The sequence below is a fragment of the Herpailurus yagouaroundi genome, unplaced genomic scaffold, assembly GCF_014898765.1.
Source record: "Herpailurus yagouaroundi ecotype Mexico unplaced genomic scaffold, PumYag 246, whole genome shotgun sequence".
Lineage (NCBI taxonomy): Eukaryota > Metazoa > Chordata > Mammalia > Carnivora > Felidae > Herpailurus > Herpailurus yagouaroundi.
Window position 1 is genome coordinate 2,303,498 of NW_024412463.1, and position 14,752 is coordinate 2,318,249.

Sequence of the window (14,752 nt, forward strand, 5' to 3'; positions counted from 1 at the left end):
AATCCTGTCCTGTGCTCACGGAATCGACAGGTGTAAGAGATCGTAAACGAGCAAGTTGTTATCCAAACCGGAGCATGCATGGGTGGTGACGCATGTTATGTGTCGATCCCACATCACTGGGTAGTCGGGGAAGTCCTCTGAAGATGAGATGTTTGATCGGAGACCTGAAGAATGAGGGAGAGCCAGGTCCATGAGTCTCTGGGGTCAGAGCATTTGAGATCCTGGGAGAGCAGAGACCGAGGCGGGAGAAAAGGTTTCATCTGTGCAAGGATCAGAAGAGAGACGGAGGCTTTAGCCAGAGGCGAGTCTGGAGACGTGGCTGTCAGGGAAGATCCCTGGAAGTCTTGCCTGCAATCTAGATCATTCTAAATGCCAAAGGAAGAGCTTGGTCCTGTGACTGGCAGGACACAGAAGCTCTGACCGAGCCTCTGATCCAAGTGGCCGAGCTGCCTGCTCCAGGTTTGAAATTAAAAAAAAAAAAAAAAAAAAAGGCAACCAGGAGCTGTTTACCCTCCTTCTACAGAACTTTGATTGTTTTCGGCTTTATTGAAGAATACCACTGACAGAATTGTAATCTGCTTCCAGGGTACATCCGATGTGTTAATCTAGGGCATATACCTCGTAATAGGGTTTCCTCCATCTAGTTAATTGCCACATTCATCACTTCACATAGTGATCTTTGTGTGTGTGAGACAGAACATTTAGATTGTCTTCTCTTTTTTTTTTTTAATTTTTTTTCCAACGTTTTTATTTATTTTTGGGACAGAGAGAGACAGAGCATGAACGGGGGAGGGGCAGAGAGAGAGGGAGACACAGAATCGGAAACAGGCTCCAGGCTCCGAGCCATCAGCCCAGAGCCTGACGTGGGGCTCGAACTCCCGGACCGCGAGATCGTGACCTGGCTGAAGTTGGACGCTTAACCGACTGCGCCACCCAGGCGCCCCTAGATTGTCTTCTCTTAACAAATGTCAGTTACACGACATGTTCTCAACCATTATCACCATGCCGTGCGTTAGATCCTGAGAACACGCTCGTCTTCTAGCTGAGCATCTGTACGATTTTCCCAACCTCTCCCTGCTTCCCCCGGTCACCACTTGTCTACTCTCTGTTTCTTTGAGTTGGATGTTTTATTATTTTTTAAATTAGACTCCACGGAAAAGTGAAACCATGCAGTAGTTGTCTTTCTGTGTCTGGTAGATTTCACTTAGCACAATGCCAGCCGCAAACAAGCAGGGTATCTTTCCTGCCCGCAGCCGCATGATACTCCACTCTGTATACATACATCTTCTTTATCCATTCACCCACTGACGGATACTTGGGTGGTTTCTGTGTCTTAGCTACTGGGACAGCAGCTGCAGTGAATCTGGGAGTGCAGATCTCTCTTGGGCTTTTCATTTCCTTTGCATCTACACCCAGAAGTCGGATTGCTGGATCCTCTGGTAGTTTTTTGAGGAACCCCCATTCTGTTTTCCATCGTGGAGGCACCAAATTACATTCCCACTCACAGTGTAAAAGGGCCCCCTTCACATCCTCACCCGCACTTAATCTCTTGATAACTGCCATCCTAACAGGCATGAAGTGACATCTCGCTGGGGTTATGATTCGCACGTCTCTGATGGTGAGTGACATTGAGCATCTTTTCACGAAACCTGTCGGCCATTTGCATTCTTCTTTGGAAAAATGTCTATATAGTTCTTCTGCCCATGCTTTAAACTGGATTGTTTGCTTGTTTTGCCATTGAGTCATGAGTTCTTTGTATATTTCGAATATTAACCCCTTACTAGATTTGCAAATGTCTTCTCCCATTTAGTAAGTTGGCTTTTCGTTTTGTTGATGGATTCCTTCTTTAAAAAACTGTGTAGGGATTTTTTAGCTTAGTGCAGTGGCGTTTCTTTTGAATTTTTCATTTTTTTTCGGTTTTTTGTTTAGACTTGGTTTGGGGTGGGTTTTTTTGGCTGGTTTGTTTTTGCATTTAGTCTCTGTGCTTTTGATGTCAAAAATTCAAAACATCATTGCCAAGACTGATGTCCAGGAGCTTACTGTGTTTTCTTCTAGGAGTTTCATGGTTGCGGATCTTCTGTTAAGTCTTGAGTCCATTTTTTTTTAAATTTTTTAACATTTATTCATTTTTTTGGGACAGAGAGAGACAGAGCATGAATGGGGGAAGGGCAGAGAGAGAGGGAGACACAGAATCTGAAACAGGCTCCAGGCTCTGAGCCGTCAGCACAGAGCCCAATGCGGGGCTTGAACTCACAGACCGCGAGATCATGACCTGAGCCGAAGTCGGACGCCCAACCGACTGAGCCACCCAGGCGCCCCTTGAGTCCATTTTTAAATTGGTTTTTGTGCATAAGGTAGGGGTCCAGTTTCATTCTTCTTCATGTGGCCGCCCAGCTTTTCCAGCACCAGTTATTAAATAGACTGTTCTTTCCCCATGTTTATTCTTGGCTCCTTTGTTGTAAATTAACCGGCCATATATGCGTGGGTTTATTGCTGGACTCTCTATTCTGTTCCATTGACCTGTGTGTCTGTTTTTATGCCAGTACCATACTGTTTTGATTACAATAGCTTTGTGATGGAATTTAAAATCAGGACATGCGATAGCTACAGCTTTGTCTGTCTTTCTCACGATTGCTGTGGCTATCTGGGGTCTTTTGTGGCCCCATACAAATCTTAGGATTCTTTTTACTTCTGTAAAAACTATCATTGGAGTTTTGAGAGGGTTTAAGTCTGTAGATTGCTTTAGGTAGAATGGGCTTGGGGTATCTTTCCATCCTCTATAATTTCCTTCACCTGTAACTTACAGTTTTCAATACACAGATCTTTCACCTCCTTGGTTAAATTCATTCCTAGGTATTTTATTCTTTTAGGATTGATTTTTCTTCCTGATGGTTTGTTAGTGTATAGAAATGTAACTGATGTTTATATAATGATTTTTGTATTCTATAATGGCACCAAATTTGTTCTAACAGTTTTTTGGTGGAATCTATAAAGTTGCATGTATATATCATGTGCAAATTACATCTGGTAACAAAGAAACCTAAAGATCATAAGGGACTACTGTGAACAAATATATATATCAATATATTGGATAATCTAGAAGAAATGAACAAATTTCTAGAAACAGACAACCTACCGAGACTGAATCATGAAGAAAAAGGAAATATGGAAAGATTACTGATTCAATCTCCTTACTAGTAATCAAATATCTCCCAACAAAGAAAAACCCAGTACCAGATGGCACTACTGGTGAATTATATCAAACATTTAAAGAAAAACGAATGTCAGTCCTTCTGAACTCTTCCAAAAAATTGCAGAACAGGGAGTATTTCCAAACTCATTTTATGAGGTCCACATTACCCTGCTACAAAAGCCAGACCAAGGACACTACAAGAAAAGGAAATGATAGGCTAATATCTCTGATGAACACAGATGCAAAAACCCTCAGCAGAATACTAGCAAACCAAATCCAACAGCACGTCGAAAGGTTTCTATACCATAATCCAGTGGAATTTATCCCTGGTTTGCATGGATGTTTCAGGATCCACACATCAGTAAGTACGATATACCACTTGAACAAAATGAAGAATAAAAATTAGATAATCATTTCCATAGCTGCACAAAGAGCATTTGGCAAAATTCATCCTTAATGATAAAAACTCTCAACAAATTAGGTACGGAAGGAATGTACCTCAACTTGTTAAAGTTTGTATGGGACAAGCCTACAGCTAATCTCCTGCTCAACAATGAAAAGCTAAAAGCTTTTCCTCTTAAATGAGGAACAAGGTCTTCTATTCACCATAGCACTAGAATTTCTAGCCAGAGCTATTAAGCAAGAAAGACCTATAAAAGGCATCCAAATTGGAAAAAAAAAAAAAAAAAAAAAAAAGGCATCCAAATTGGAAAGGAAGAAGAAAAATTGTCTGCTTGCAGATGAACCGCTCTTCTGTATAAAAAGCTCTAAAGACTCCACTAAACAAACTTCAAGAACAAATGAGTTCAGTAAAGCGGCAGGATACGACATTAACAAAAATCGGCCGCATTTCTGTACACTAACAATGAACTATCTAAAAAATTAAGAAAAAGATCCTGTTTACAATAGTATCGAGAAGAATAAAAGATTTCGGAATAAATTTAATCAAGGAGGCTAAAGATCTACACACTGGAAACTATACAACATTGAAGGAAACTGAGGAAGACGCAAATAAATGGAAAGATACCCCCATGCCCATGAATTGGAAGAATTGTTAAATTCTCCATACTAGGTAAAGCGATCTATACAGGTTCAAAGTAAACCCTGAGTGTCCGTCGATGGATGAATGGATATGGAAAATGTGGCATATGGAATATTATTTAGGATGTCCTACCATTAGAGACTGTATGGATGAAACTGGAGGACGTTATGTAAGTGAAATAAGTCAAAGACAAATAGTGTATGATCCCATGTATATGTGGAATCTAAAAAAAAGTCAAACTCCTAGTAACAGAGTAGAATGCTGGTTACCAGGGCTGGGGGTAAGGGAAATAGGGGGATGTGAGAAGGCGCAGACTTTCAGTTATGAGATCAGTAAGTTCTAGAACGCTAAGGTACATCATGGTAACTAGAGTTAATAATTATATTTGAAGCTTGCTAAGAGAGTAGATCTCACGTGTCCTCACCACACACCCAAAAAGGTAACTATGAGATGACATGCTAAATATTTTGATTTTTGGCAATCACCACACAGTGTTTGCATATATCAAGATACTGTGTATCTGTGTGTGTGTGTGTGTGTGTGTGTGTGTGTGTGCGCGCGTGCATTGTGTATACCTTACATACACAGACTTCTTATTTGTCAGTCACACCTCACAGCTGGAACAAAATAATTGCAAAAGGAAGCCCCTGCATTTTCTTGAGGTTCAATCTGGTCAGTGAGGGCAGGGAGGGGGCTGCTTTCTCAGCCAGGCAGAATGGAAGTGGTTCAGTGGGCATGAAGCCAAGAGGTAACTTCAGAGACAGACCCACCAGGGTTTGCAGAGGTGTGGGCCCTGGGGACAGTGAGGGATCCAGGGTCACTCCTGGGGGTTCGACTTCGGGATGGTTAGGCGGTTGTCACAAACTAACGGGGAAGACTGGGTGTCTATGGATGGCCCGGGGTTGGGGACAGAGGAGACTGGGACTTGGGAAGATTGGATGCACATCGAACTAGAAATGGCTTATGGCTGAGTGGAGAAGTCACAGTGGCTATTGCATATGAGTCTGGGGAGTGTACATGTGAGTGTAAACCCGGTGCCAAGGTTGTCCTGTGAATGCCCCTTCCTCAAGAGCTCTCCTGACGTCATTAACTGCAGAGGGCTCTCGATCAGATCACAGCCACCCCCTGACACTTTGAGGACCAGCAGCAATGGCTGTGGGGGTGTTCCCTGGAAGTTTCAGCAGTGGCTCATAGAAGGCTATCATCTCCCAGCCGCCAAACAACGGTTAAGATCGGGATGTCATTGTACTTTGTGTCTGAAGCTCATGGTGCTTTGTGTGCAGAGTTTCAGGGTTTGAAATTTCTAGCAAACCAAGAAATCCTGGAATAGGGCCACGGTTTCCATCTCCGTGGTGATAACTCCATGTTGGGCCACTTACCATGCTCGACTTCTGAATCTTACCGAGAGGGCGAAGGCAGGGACTGTTGAGAAGTTTGGAGTGGGTAGCCCTTTTCGGAGAAAGTTTGGTCCAACCTTGTTCAGAAAATGTGATTCACATAGCTCACTCAATTACCCGGGCTCCTCAAATGCAAATGACTTTGCTTTTGTTTTTGTTTTTGTTTTTTTCCTTTTTAAAATTTTAATTCCAGTATACTAAACATATAGTGTGATATCGGTTTCAGGTATATAAAACAGATATTCAACACTTTGATATATTACTCAGTTGCTCGTCATGACAAGTGTACCCTTTAACCCCCTTCACTTATTTCACCCATGCCCCACCCTCCCCTCTGGTAACCATCTGTTCTCTATAGGTAAGAGTCTGGTTGTTGGTTTGTCCCTTTTTTTTCTTTGTTCATTTGGGTTTTTGTTTGTTTGTTTGTTTTTAGATTCCCCATATGAGTGAAATCATATAGTATTTGTCTTTCTCTGACTTATTTCATTTAGCGTAATACCTTCTAGATCCATCCACACTGTTGGAAATGGCAGGATTTCCTTCTTTTTTTATTGCTGAATGATATTTCATTATATACATAGGCCACATCTTTATCCATTCATCAACGGATGGACACTGGGGCTGCTTCCATAACTTGGCTCTTGTAAATAATGCTGCAGTGAACATACGGGTGCATATACCTTTTTGAACTAGTGTTTTCGCATTCCTTGGGTAAATACCCAGCAGTGCGATTACTGGATCATATGGTAGTTGTATTTTTAATTTTTTGAGGAACCTGTATACTGTATACTGTTCCAATAGTTCCAATAGTTCATTTTTGCTTTTAATTCCCTTGTCTTTGGAGATGTGTCGAGCAAGATAGTGCTGTGGCTGAGGGAGGTCAAAGAGGTTGTTGCCTGCTTTCTCCTCTAGGGTTTTGATGGTTTCCTGTCTCACATTCAGGTCTTTCTCCATTTTGAGTTTATTTTTGTGAATGGTGTGAGAAAGTGGTCTAGTTTCATTCTTCATGTCGCTGTCCGGTTCTCTCAGCACCATTTGTTAAAGAGACTTTTTTCCATTGGATACTCTTTCCTGTTCTGTCAAATATTAGTTGGCCATACATTTGTGGGTCCAGTTCTGGGTTCTCTGTTCTATTCCATTGGTCTATGTGTCTGTTTTTGTTCCAATACCATACTGTCTTGATGATTACAGCTTTGTAGTAGGGGCTAAAGTCTGGGATTGTGATGCCTCCCGCTTTGATTTTCTTCTTCAGTATACTTTGGCTATTCGGGGTCTTTTGTGGTTCCATACAAATTTTAGGATTGCTTGTTCTAGCTTCAAGAAGAATGCTGGTGCAATTTTGATCGGGTTTGCATTGAATGTGTAGATTGCTTTGGGTAGTATTGATATTTTGACAATATTTATTCTTCCACGGAATGTTTTTCTTCCACAGAATGTTTTTCATTTATTTGTGTCTTCAATTTCCTTCATAAGCTTTCTATAGTTTTCAGCATACAGATCATTTACATCTTTGGTTAGGTTTATTCCTAGGTATTTTATGGTTCTTGGTGCAATTGTAAATGGGATGTTTCTTTATTTCTTTCTGTTGCTTCATTATTGGTGTATAAAAATGCAACCAATTTCTGTACATTGATTTTGTACCCTGAGACTTTGCTAAATTCATGTAAAAGTCTAGCAGACTTTTGGTGGAGTCTATTGCGTTTTTCCATGTAGAGTATCATGTCATCTGCGACATGACTTCTTCTTTGCCAATTTTGATGCTTTTTATTTCATTTTGTTGTCTGATTGCTGATGCTAGGACTTCCAACACTATGTTGAACAACAGCGGTCAGAGTGGACATCCCTGTCGCGTTCCTGATCGCAGGGGGAAAGCTCTCAGTTTTTCCCCATTGAGGATGGTATTAGCTGTGTGGTCTTTTCATAAATGACTTTTATGATGTTTAAGTATGTTCCTTCTATCCTGACTTTCTTGAGGGTTTTTATTAAGAAACAATGCTGTATTTTGTAAAATGCTTTTTCTGCATCTATTGACAGGATCATATGGTTCTTGTCTTTTTTTTTTTTATTATTATTAATGTCATGTGTCACATTGATTTTGTGAATGTTGAACCAGTCCTGCAGCCCAGGAATGAATCCCACTTGATCATGGCGAATAATCCTTTTTATATGCTGTTGAATTCGATTTGCTAGTATCTTGTTGAGAATTTTTGCATCCATACTCATCAGGGATACTGGCCTGTAGTTCTCTTTTTTTGCTGGGTCTCTGTCTGGCTTGGGAACCAAAGTAATGCTGGCTTCATAGAATGAGTCCAGAAGTTTTCCTTCCATTTCTATTTTTTTAGGACTGCTTGAGAAGGATAGGTATTAACTCTGCTTTAAATGTCGGGTAGAATTCCCCAGGGAAGCCATCTGGTCCAGGATTCTTATTTATTGGGAGATTTTTGATAACTGATTCAATTTCTTCACTAGTTATGGGTCTGTTCAAATTTTCTATTTCGTCCCATTTGAGTTTTGGAAGTGTGTGGGTGTTTAGGAATTTGTCCATTTCTTCCAGCTTGTCCAGTTTGTTGGCATATAGTTTTTCATAGTATTCCCTGATAATTGCTTGTATTTCTGAGGGATTGGTTGTAATAAATCCATTTCCATGCATGGTTTTATCTATTTGGGTCCTCTCTCTTTTTGAGAAGCCTGGCTAGAGGTTTATCAGTTTGTTTATTTTTTCAAAAAACCAACTCTTGGTTTCATTGATCTGCTCTACTATTTTTTTTTTATTCTATATTGTTTATTTCTGCTCTGATCTCTATTATTTCTCTTCTGCTGGGTTTGGGGTGTCTTTGCTGTTCTGCTTCTATTTCCTTTAGGTGTGCTGGTAGATTTTGTATTTGGGATTTTTCTTGTTTCTTGAGATAGGCCTGGATTGCAATGTATTTTCCTCTTAGGACTGCCTTTACTGTATCCCGGAGGGTTTGGATTGTTGTGTTTTTGTTTTCATTTGTTTCCATATATTTTTTAACTTTTTCTCTAATTGCCTGGTTGACCCATTCGTTCTCTAGTAGGATGTTCTTTAATCTCCATGCTTTTGGAGGTTTTTCAGACTTTTTCCTGTGGTTGATTTCAAGTTTCATAGCATTGTGATCTGAAAATGTGCATGGTATGATCTCAGTTCGTTTATATTTATTGAGGGCTATTTTGTGACCCAGTATGTGATCTATCTTGGAGAATGTTCCACGTGCACTTGAGAAGAAAGTATAATTTTGCTGCTTCAGGATGTAGAGTTCTAAATATATCTGTCAAGTCCATCTGGTCCAGCATATCATTCAGGGCCATTGTTTCTTGACCGATTTTCTGTCTAGATGATCTGTCCATTGTTGAAAGTAGAGTATTAAAGTCCCCTGTAATTACCACATTCTTACCAATAAGATTGCTTATGTTTGTGATTAATTGTTTTATATATATGGGTGCTTTTGAATTCGGTACATAGACATTTAAAATTGTTAGCTCTCCCTGATGGATAGACCCTGTAATTATTATATAATGCCCTTCTTCCTCTCTTGTTACAGCCTTTAAATTAAAGTCTAGTTTGTCTGATGTAAGTATGGCTACTCCAGCTTTCTTTTGACTTCTGGTAGCATGATAGACAGTTCTCCATCCCCTCACTTTCAATCTGAAGGTGTCCTCAGGTCTAAAATGAATCTCTTGTAGACAGCAAATAGATGGGTCTTGTTTTTTTATCCATTCTCATACCCTATGTCTTTTGGTTGGAGCATTTAGTCCATTTACATTCAGTGTTATTATTGAAAGACATGGGTTTAGAGTCATTGTGATGTCTGTAGGTTTCATGCTTGTAGTGATGTCTCTGGTACTTTGTGGTCCTTGCAACATTTCACTCACAGGGTATCCCTTAGGATATCTTGTAGGGCTGGCTTTGTGATGAATTCCTTCAGTTTTTGTTTGGGAAAACCTTTATCTCTCCTCCTATTCTGAATGACAGGCTTGCTGGATAAAGGATTCTCGGCTGCATATTTTTCCTGGTCGTTACATTGCAGATTTCCTGCCATTCCTTTCTGGCCTGCCAAGTTTCAGTAGACAGGTCTGTTTACTACCCTTCTATGTCTACCCTTGTATGTTAGGGCCCATTTATCCCTACCTTCTTTCAGAACCCTCTCTTTATCCTTGTATTTTCCCATTTCACTATATGTCATGCAGAAGATCAATTCAAGTTACATCTAAAGGGAGTTTTCTGTGCCTCTTGGATTTCAATGTCTGTTTCCTTCCCCAGATTGGGGAAGTTGTCAGCTATGATTTGTTCAAGTACACCTTCAGCCCCTTTCTCTCTCCCTCCTTCTTCTGGAATTCCTATGATACAGATACTGTGCTGTTTGACTCGCTTAGTTCTCTAATTCTCCCCTCGTGGTCCTAGATTTTTTAAAATCTTTTTCTCAGCTTCCTCTTTTTCCATAATTTTAGCTTCAAATTCACCTATTCTCCCCCTTTGCCTCTTCAGTCTGCGCTGTGGCCACCTCCATGTTATTTTGCACCTTGTTTATAGCATTTTTAAATTCATCATGACTATTTAGTTCCTTGGTCTCTGTAGCAATAGATTCTCTACTGTCTTCTATGCTTTTTTCAAGCCCAGCTATTAAAACTTAAAGCTATTCTTCTAAATTCTTGTTCAGTTATGTTGCTTATATCTGTTTTGATCAATTCTTTAGCTGTCACTTCTTCCTGGAATTTCTTTGGAGGAGAATTCTTCCATTTTGTTATTTTGGCTAGTTTTCTATCCCTTCTGAGTTTTAAAAGCTTGTTATGTGCTCTGCACCTGCAAGCACTGCTATATTAGAGGAGGGTCATACACTGTGCAGGGCCTGGCTCTTCAGGAGGTGTTTTTTGGAGACTGTTACTTGCTCTCTGTTGTTGTGACTTCGGTTAATTAAAAAAAATTTTTTTTTTACTGTTTATTTATTTTTGAGAGAGAGAGACAGAGTGCGAGCTGGGGAGGAGCAGAGAGAGAGAGGGAGACACAGAATGTGAAGCAGGCTCCAGGCTCTGAGCTGTCAGCACAGAGCCCGATGTGGGGCTTGAAACCACAAACTGTGAGATCATGACCTGAGCTGAAGTCTGACACTTAACGAGCTGAGCCGCCGAGGTGCCCCTGACTTTAGTTATTTTATTTCCCTAGTCGTAGTGATGTTTTGGACCCTCCACCAGGTGTGCTTTGATTTGTTCCTTGAAGTAGCCCTGGAAAGGAAAACAAACAGATAAATAGGAAACAAAAACACGCAAACACATAGACAAATCAAGCAAATAAGCAAAACCAGAAAACAGTGCAAAAGCAAAACACCAGAAACACCAGCTGCAAGTAAAGAACAGGGTGGAAGCGGTGTTGATGTTAGAGCACATACAAAGAGAGAAAGGACGGGGGTGGGTGGAAAAAGAAAACAATAAACATGGACCAAGCAGAGAGACTAAATGGCTTAATCCAGAGGCGAGAAAGGAAAATAAAGCAGGAAGGTGGGTGGGGGTGTGGGGGCGTGGGGGGGAAGAAACGAAGATAACGTTACCCAGACAGAAAACCTGTAAGTCTTGATCATTCCAGAGAAAGAGGGAAGGGAAAGAAGGAGGTGTAGAACAAGTAGCAAGAGAATGGATTAAATATGTCTGCTTAAACAAACCAACAACCAGAGTAACGAGCCTCGAGGAGGGAAGAGAGGAGAAAAGGAAGGGAGAATATAATATATCTAAATAAGAATCGTCCTAGAATTAACCCAGGCAAGGGAAGCAGCAGCGCTGGTCTGGAGGAGGGGGCCCTCTGGTTCCTCAGCGTCTATACAGCTCCAGTAGACACGCGGGTCCCCGCGTGGAGGGGCGTGGCTTGGCATGGCCGGTCCCGCCTCCGCTGTGGGCCCCGCCTTGGTGGGGGCGGGGACAAAGATGGCGACCTCTAGGCTCTTCTCCACGGACCTGGTGGACTCCCTTCGCGCGTCCTCACTGTGCGGCGGGTGCAGACGGGGCGGCCGGTCTCCCCCCACCGACTCCTGTGCCCCGGCGCTTGGCTGGGACCTAAACTCCTGCTCCGTGCGCCCCCGCACCGGGGAAGCCCCTCTCTGTGCGGCCCCATGTGTGGTCCTGCCCCGCAGCACTTGAGCGGAAGGGACTGGTTTCTCCTGCTGCAGACCGCGCCCTTGACCTACCACCGGACCCCGGGCTGGCTCCCCTCCTCCCCAGGTGTGCGAACAGGGCGGCGGACCCCAGTCCAAAGAAAGCCCTGCAGCTAGAGATGGGATCCCTCTGCCTCCCGGTCCGGGGCTTTTCTCTTGTCCAGATACAGCCCTCCGCTTCCCCGGCCGCCCTTTCTCCTCTTTGTCTCCCCGCAGAAGGGGGTCCCTCCCCTCTGTGCCTGTGCGTTTTATCTCCCCCAGTTGGCGATCGCCCACCTGTGGCCCCTCAGGTTGTCCCGGTGTCTCCCTGGTAGACTCCGTCTCTTTGCCTCCCAGACTCTTGGGGTTCCAAGTCCTCTGGCTTCAGCCCTTCTTGGTTTGAGAGACACGGGAAGTAGGGATCCCCCTACTTCCCCCTACTTCGCCCCCATGTTGTCCCCTCCATCAGAAGCTTTTTATTTTGATGTAGTCCCGATAGTTTGCTCTTCCTTTTGTTTCCCTTGCCTGAGGAGACCTTTTTAAAATTTTTTTAATGTTTATTTTTGAGAGTGAGAGTGTGTGAGTGGGGGAGGGGACAGAGAGAGAGACAGAATCCGAAGCGGGCTCCAGGCTCTGAGCTGTGGGCACAGAGCCCCATGTGGGGCTCGAACTCACGAACTGCCAGATCATGACCTGAGCCCAAGTCAGTCGCTTAATGGACTCAGCCACCCAGGCACTCTCCCCACCTTTTTTTTAATTTCTTAATGTTTATTTCTGAGGAGACATTTTTGTGGCCGATGTCAGAGAAATTACTGCCTGTGCTTTCTTCTAGGATTTTTATGGTCTCACATTCGGGTCCTTGATCCACTTCTGTGTGGCGTAAGAAAGTGGTCCAGTTTCCTTCTTTTGCATGTAGCTGTTCGGTTTTCCCAACACCGTTTGTTTAGGAGATGGTCGTTTCCCCATTGCATATTTTTGCCTCCTTTGTTGAAGAGTGATTTGCCGTGTGTAATCACGGGTTAATTCTCAAGCTCTCTATTCTGTTCCATTGATCTATGCGTCTGTTTCTGTGCTGGCACCATACTGTTTTGAGTACTACAGCTTTGTAGCATACCTTGAAGGGTGGGATTGTGATGCCTCCAGTTTTGATCTTCTTATTCAAGATTGCCTTGGCTATTTGGGGTCTTCTGTGGTCCATACAAGTATTAGGATTATTTGTTCCAGTTCTACGAAAACTGTTGGTTTTTAACAGAGATTGCATTAAGCGTTGTAGATTGCTTTGGGTAGTACGGACATTTTAACAATTTGTTCTTTCAGTCTGTGACCATGGAATGTCTTTTCATTTGCGTCCTCTTCAGTTTCTTTCATCAGCATTTTATTGTTGTCAGAGGACAGGTCTCTTACCTCCTTGGTTAAGTTTAATCCTAAATATTTTATTTTTGGTACAATTGTAAGTAGGACTGTTCTCTTAATTTCTCTTTCTGCTGTCCCATTATTAGTGTGTAGAAACGCAGTGGATATCTGTATATTGATTTTGTATTCTGTGACCTTACTGAATCCATTTCAGTCTTAGTAGTTTTTTGGTGGACTCTAGGGTTTTCTGTATGTGCATCATGTCATCTGCAAATAGTGAAAGTTTTTGCTTTTCTCTTAGTGATTTGGAGGCCTTTTATTTCTTTTTGTCCGACTGCTGTGGCTAGGACCTCTAGCACTGTGTTGAATAAAAGTGGCAAGAGTGGACATCCTTGTCTTGTTGCTGACCTGAGAGGAAAAACTCGGTTTTTCACCCTTCAGTATGATGTTTGCTGTGGGTTTTTCATACCAGGGCTTTATGATGTTGAGGTGTGTTCCCTCTACAGCTGCTTTGTTGAGGGTTTTGATCATGAATGGATGTTGTATTTTGTCAGGTGCTTTTTCTGCATCGATTGTGATGATCATATGGTTTTTATCCTCTCTCTTGTTGATGCAATGTAAATGTTGAGTGATTTGCAGATATTGAACCCACCCTTTTGTCCCAGGAACAAATACCACGTGATCATGGTGAGTGATTTTTTTTTTTTTTTTTTAATGTGTTGTTGGGTTTGCTTTGCCAGTGTTTTGTTGAGGGTTTTTGCATCTGGTTCATCAGAGAAGGTTCTCTTTTTCTGGAGGGTCTATCTGGTTTCAGTATCAGGGTAATTCTGGCTTCAGGATGAATTTGGAAGCTTTCCTTTCTGTTCTGTTTTCTTTGGAATGGTTTGACAAGAATAGGTATTAATTCTTTATTTTTTTTTTTTAATTTTTTTTTTTCAACGTTTATTTATTTTTTGGGACAGAGAGAGACAGCATGAATGGGGGAGGGGCAGAGAGAGAGGGAGACACAGAATCGGAAACAGGCTCCAGGCTCCGAGCCATCAGCCCAGAGCCCGACGCGGGGCTCGAACTCACGGACCGCGAGATCGTGACCTGGCCGAAGCCGGACGCTTAACCGACTGCGCCACCCAGGCGCCCCAGGTATTAATTCTTTAAAGTTTGGTGGAATTTGCCTATGCAACCATTTGGTCCTGGACTTCTGTTTCTTGGGAATTTTTTGATTACGGATTTAATTTCACTGTTGGTAGCTGTATGTTCAAATTTTCTGTTTCTTCCCAATTCGGTTTTGGGAGGTGATACATTTCTAGGAATTTATCCATTTCTTTTAGGTTATCCAATTTGTAGGCATATAAGTTTTCATAATTTTCTCTTAAAATTTTTTGCATTTCTGTGGTGTTGGTTCTCTGTCATTTCTGCTTTTGAGTTCTCTCTCTCTCTCTCTCTCTCTCTCTCTCTCTCTCTCTCGTTTTAAATGAGTCTGGCTCAAGGTTCTATTTTGTTGATGTTTTCAAAGAACCAGCTCCTGGTTTCATTGATCTGCTCTATTTTTTTTTTTTTTTTTAGTTTCTATTTCATTTATTTCTGCTCTATTCTTTATTATTTTCTTCCTTCTAATGGTTTTTTTTTTTTT

The 14,752-nt window shown here is 42.0% G+C and overlaps 1 long non-coding RNA gene across 1 annotated transcript in view; it reads left to right on the plus strand.

Annotated features, from left to right (window-relative positions):
* Positions 1 to 846: 846 nt before the first annotated feature.
* LOC121019989 (uncharacterized) overlaps positions 847 to 14,752 on the plus strand; it is a 14,556-nt gene continuing 650 nt past the window's right edge. Inside the window, exons 1-2 of the long non-coding RNA XR_005785864.1 lie at positions 847 to 863; positions 9,434 to 9,439. This is a non-coding gene — a long non-coding RNA (uncharacterized LOC121019989). The remainder of the gene's footprint in view (positions 864 to 9,433; positions 9,440 to 14,752) is intronic.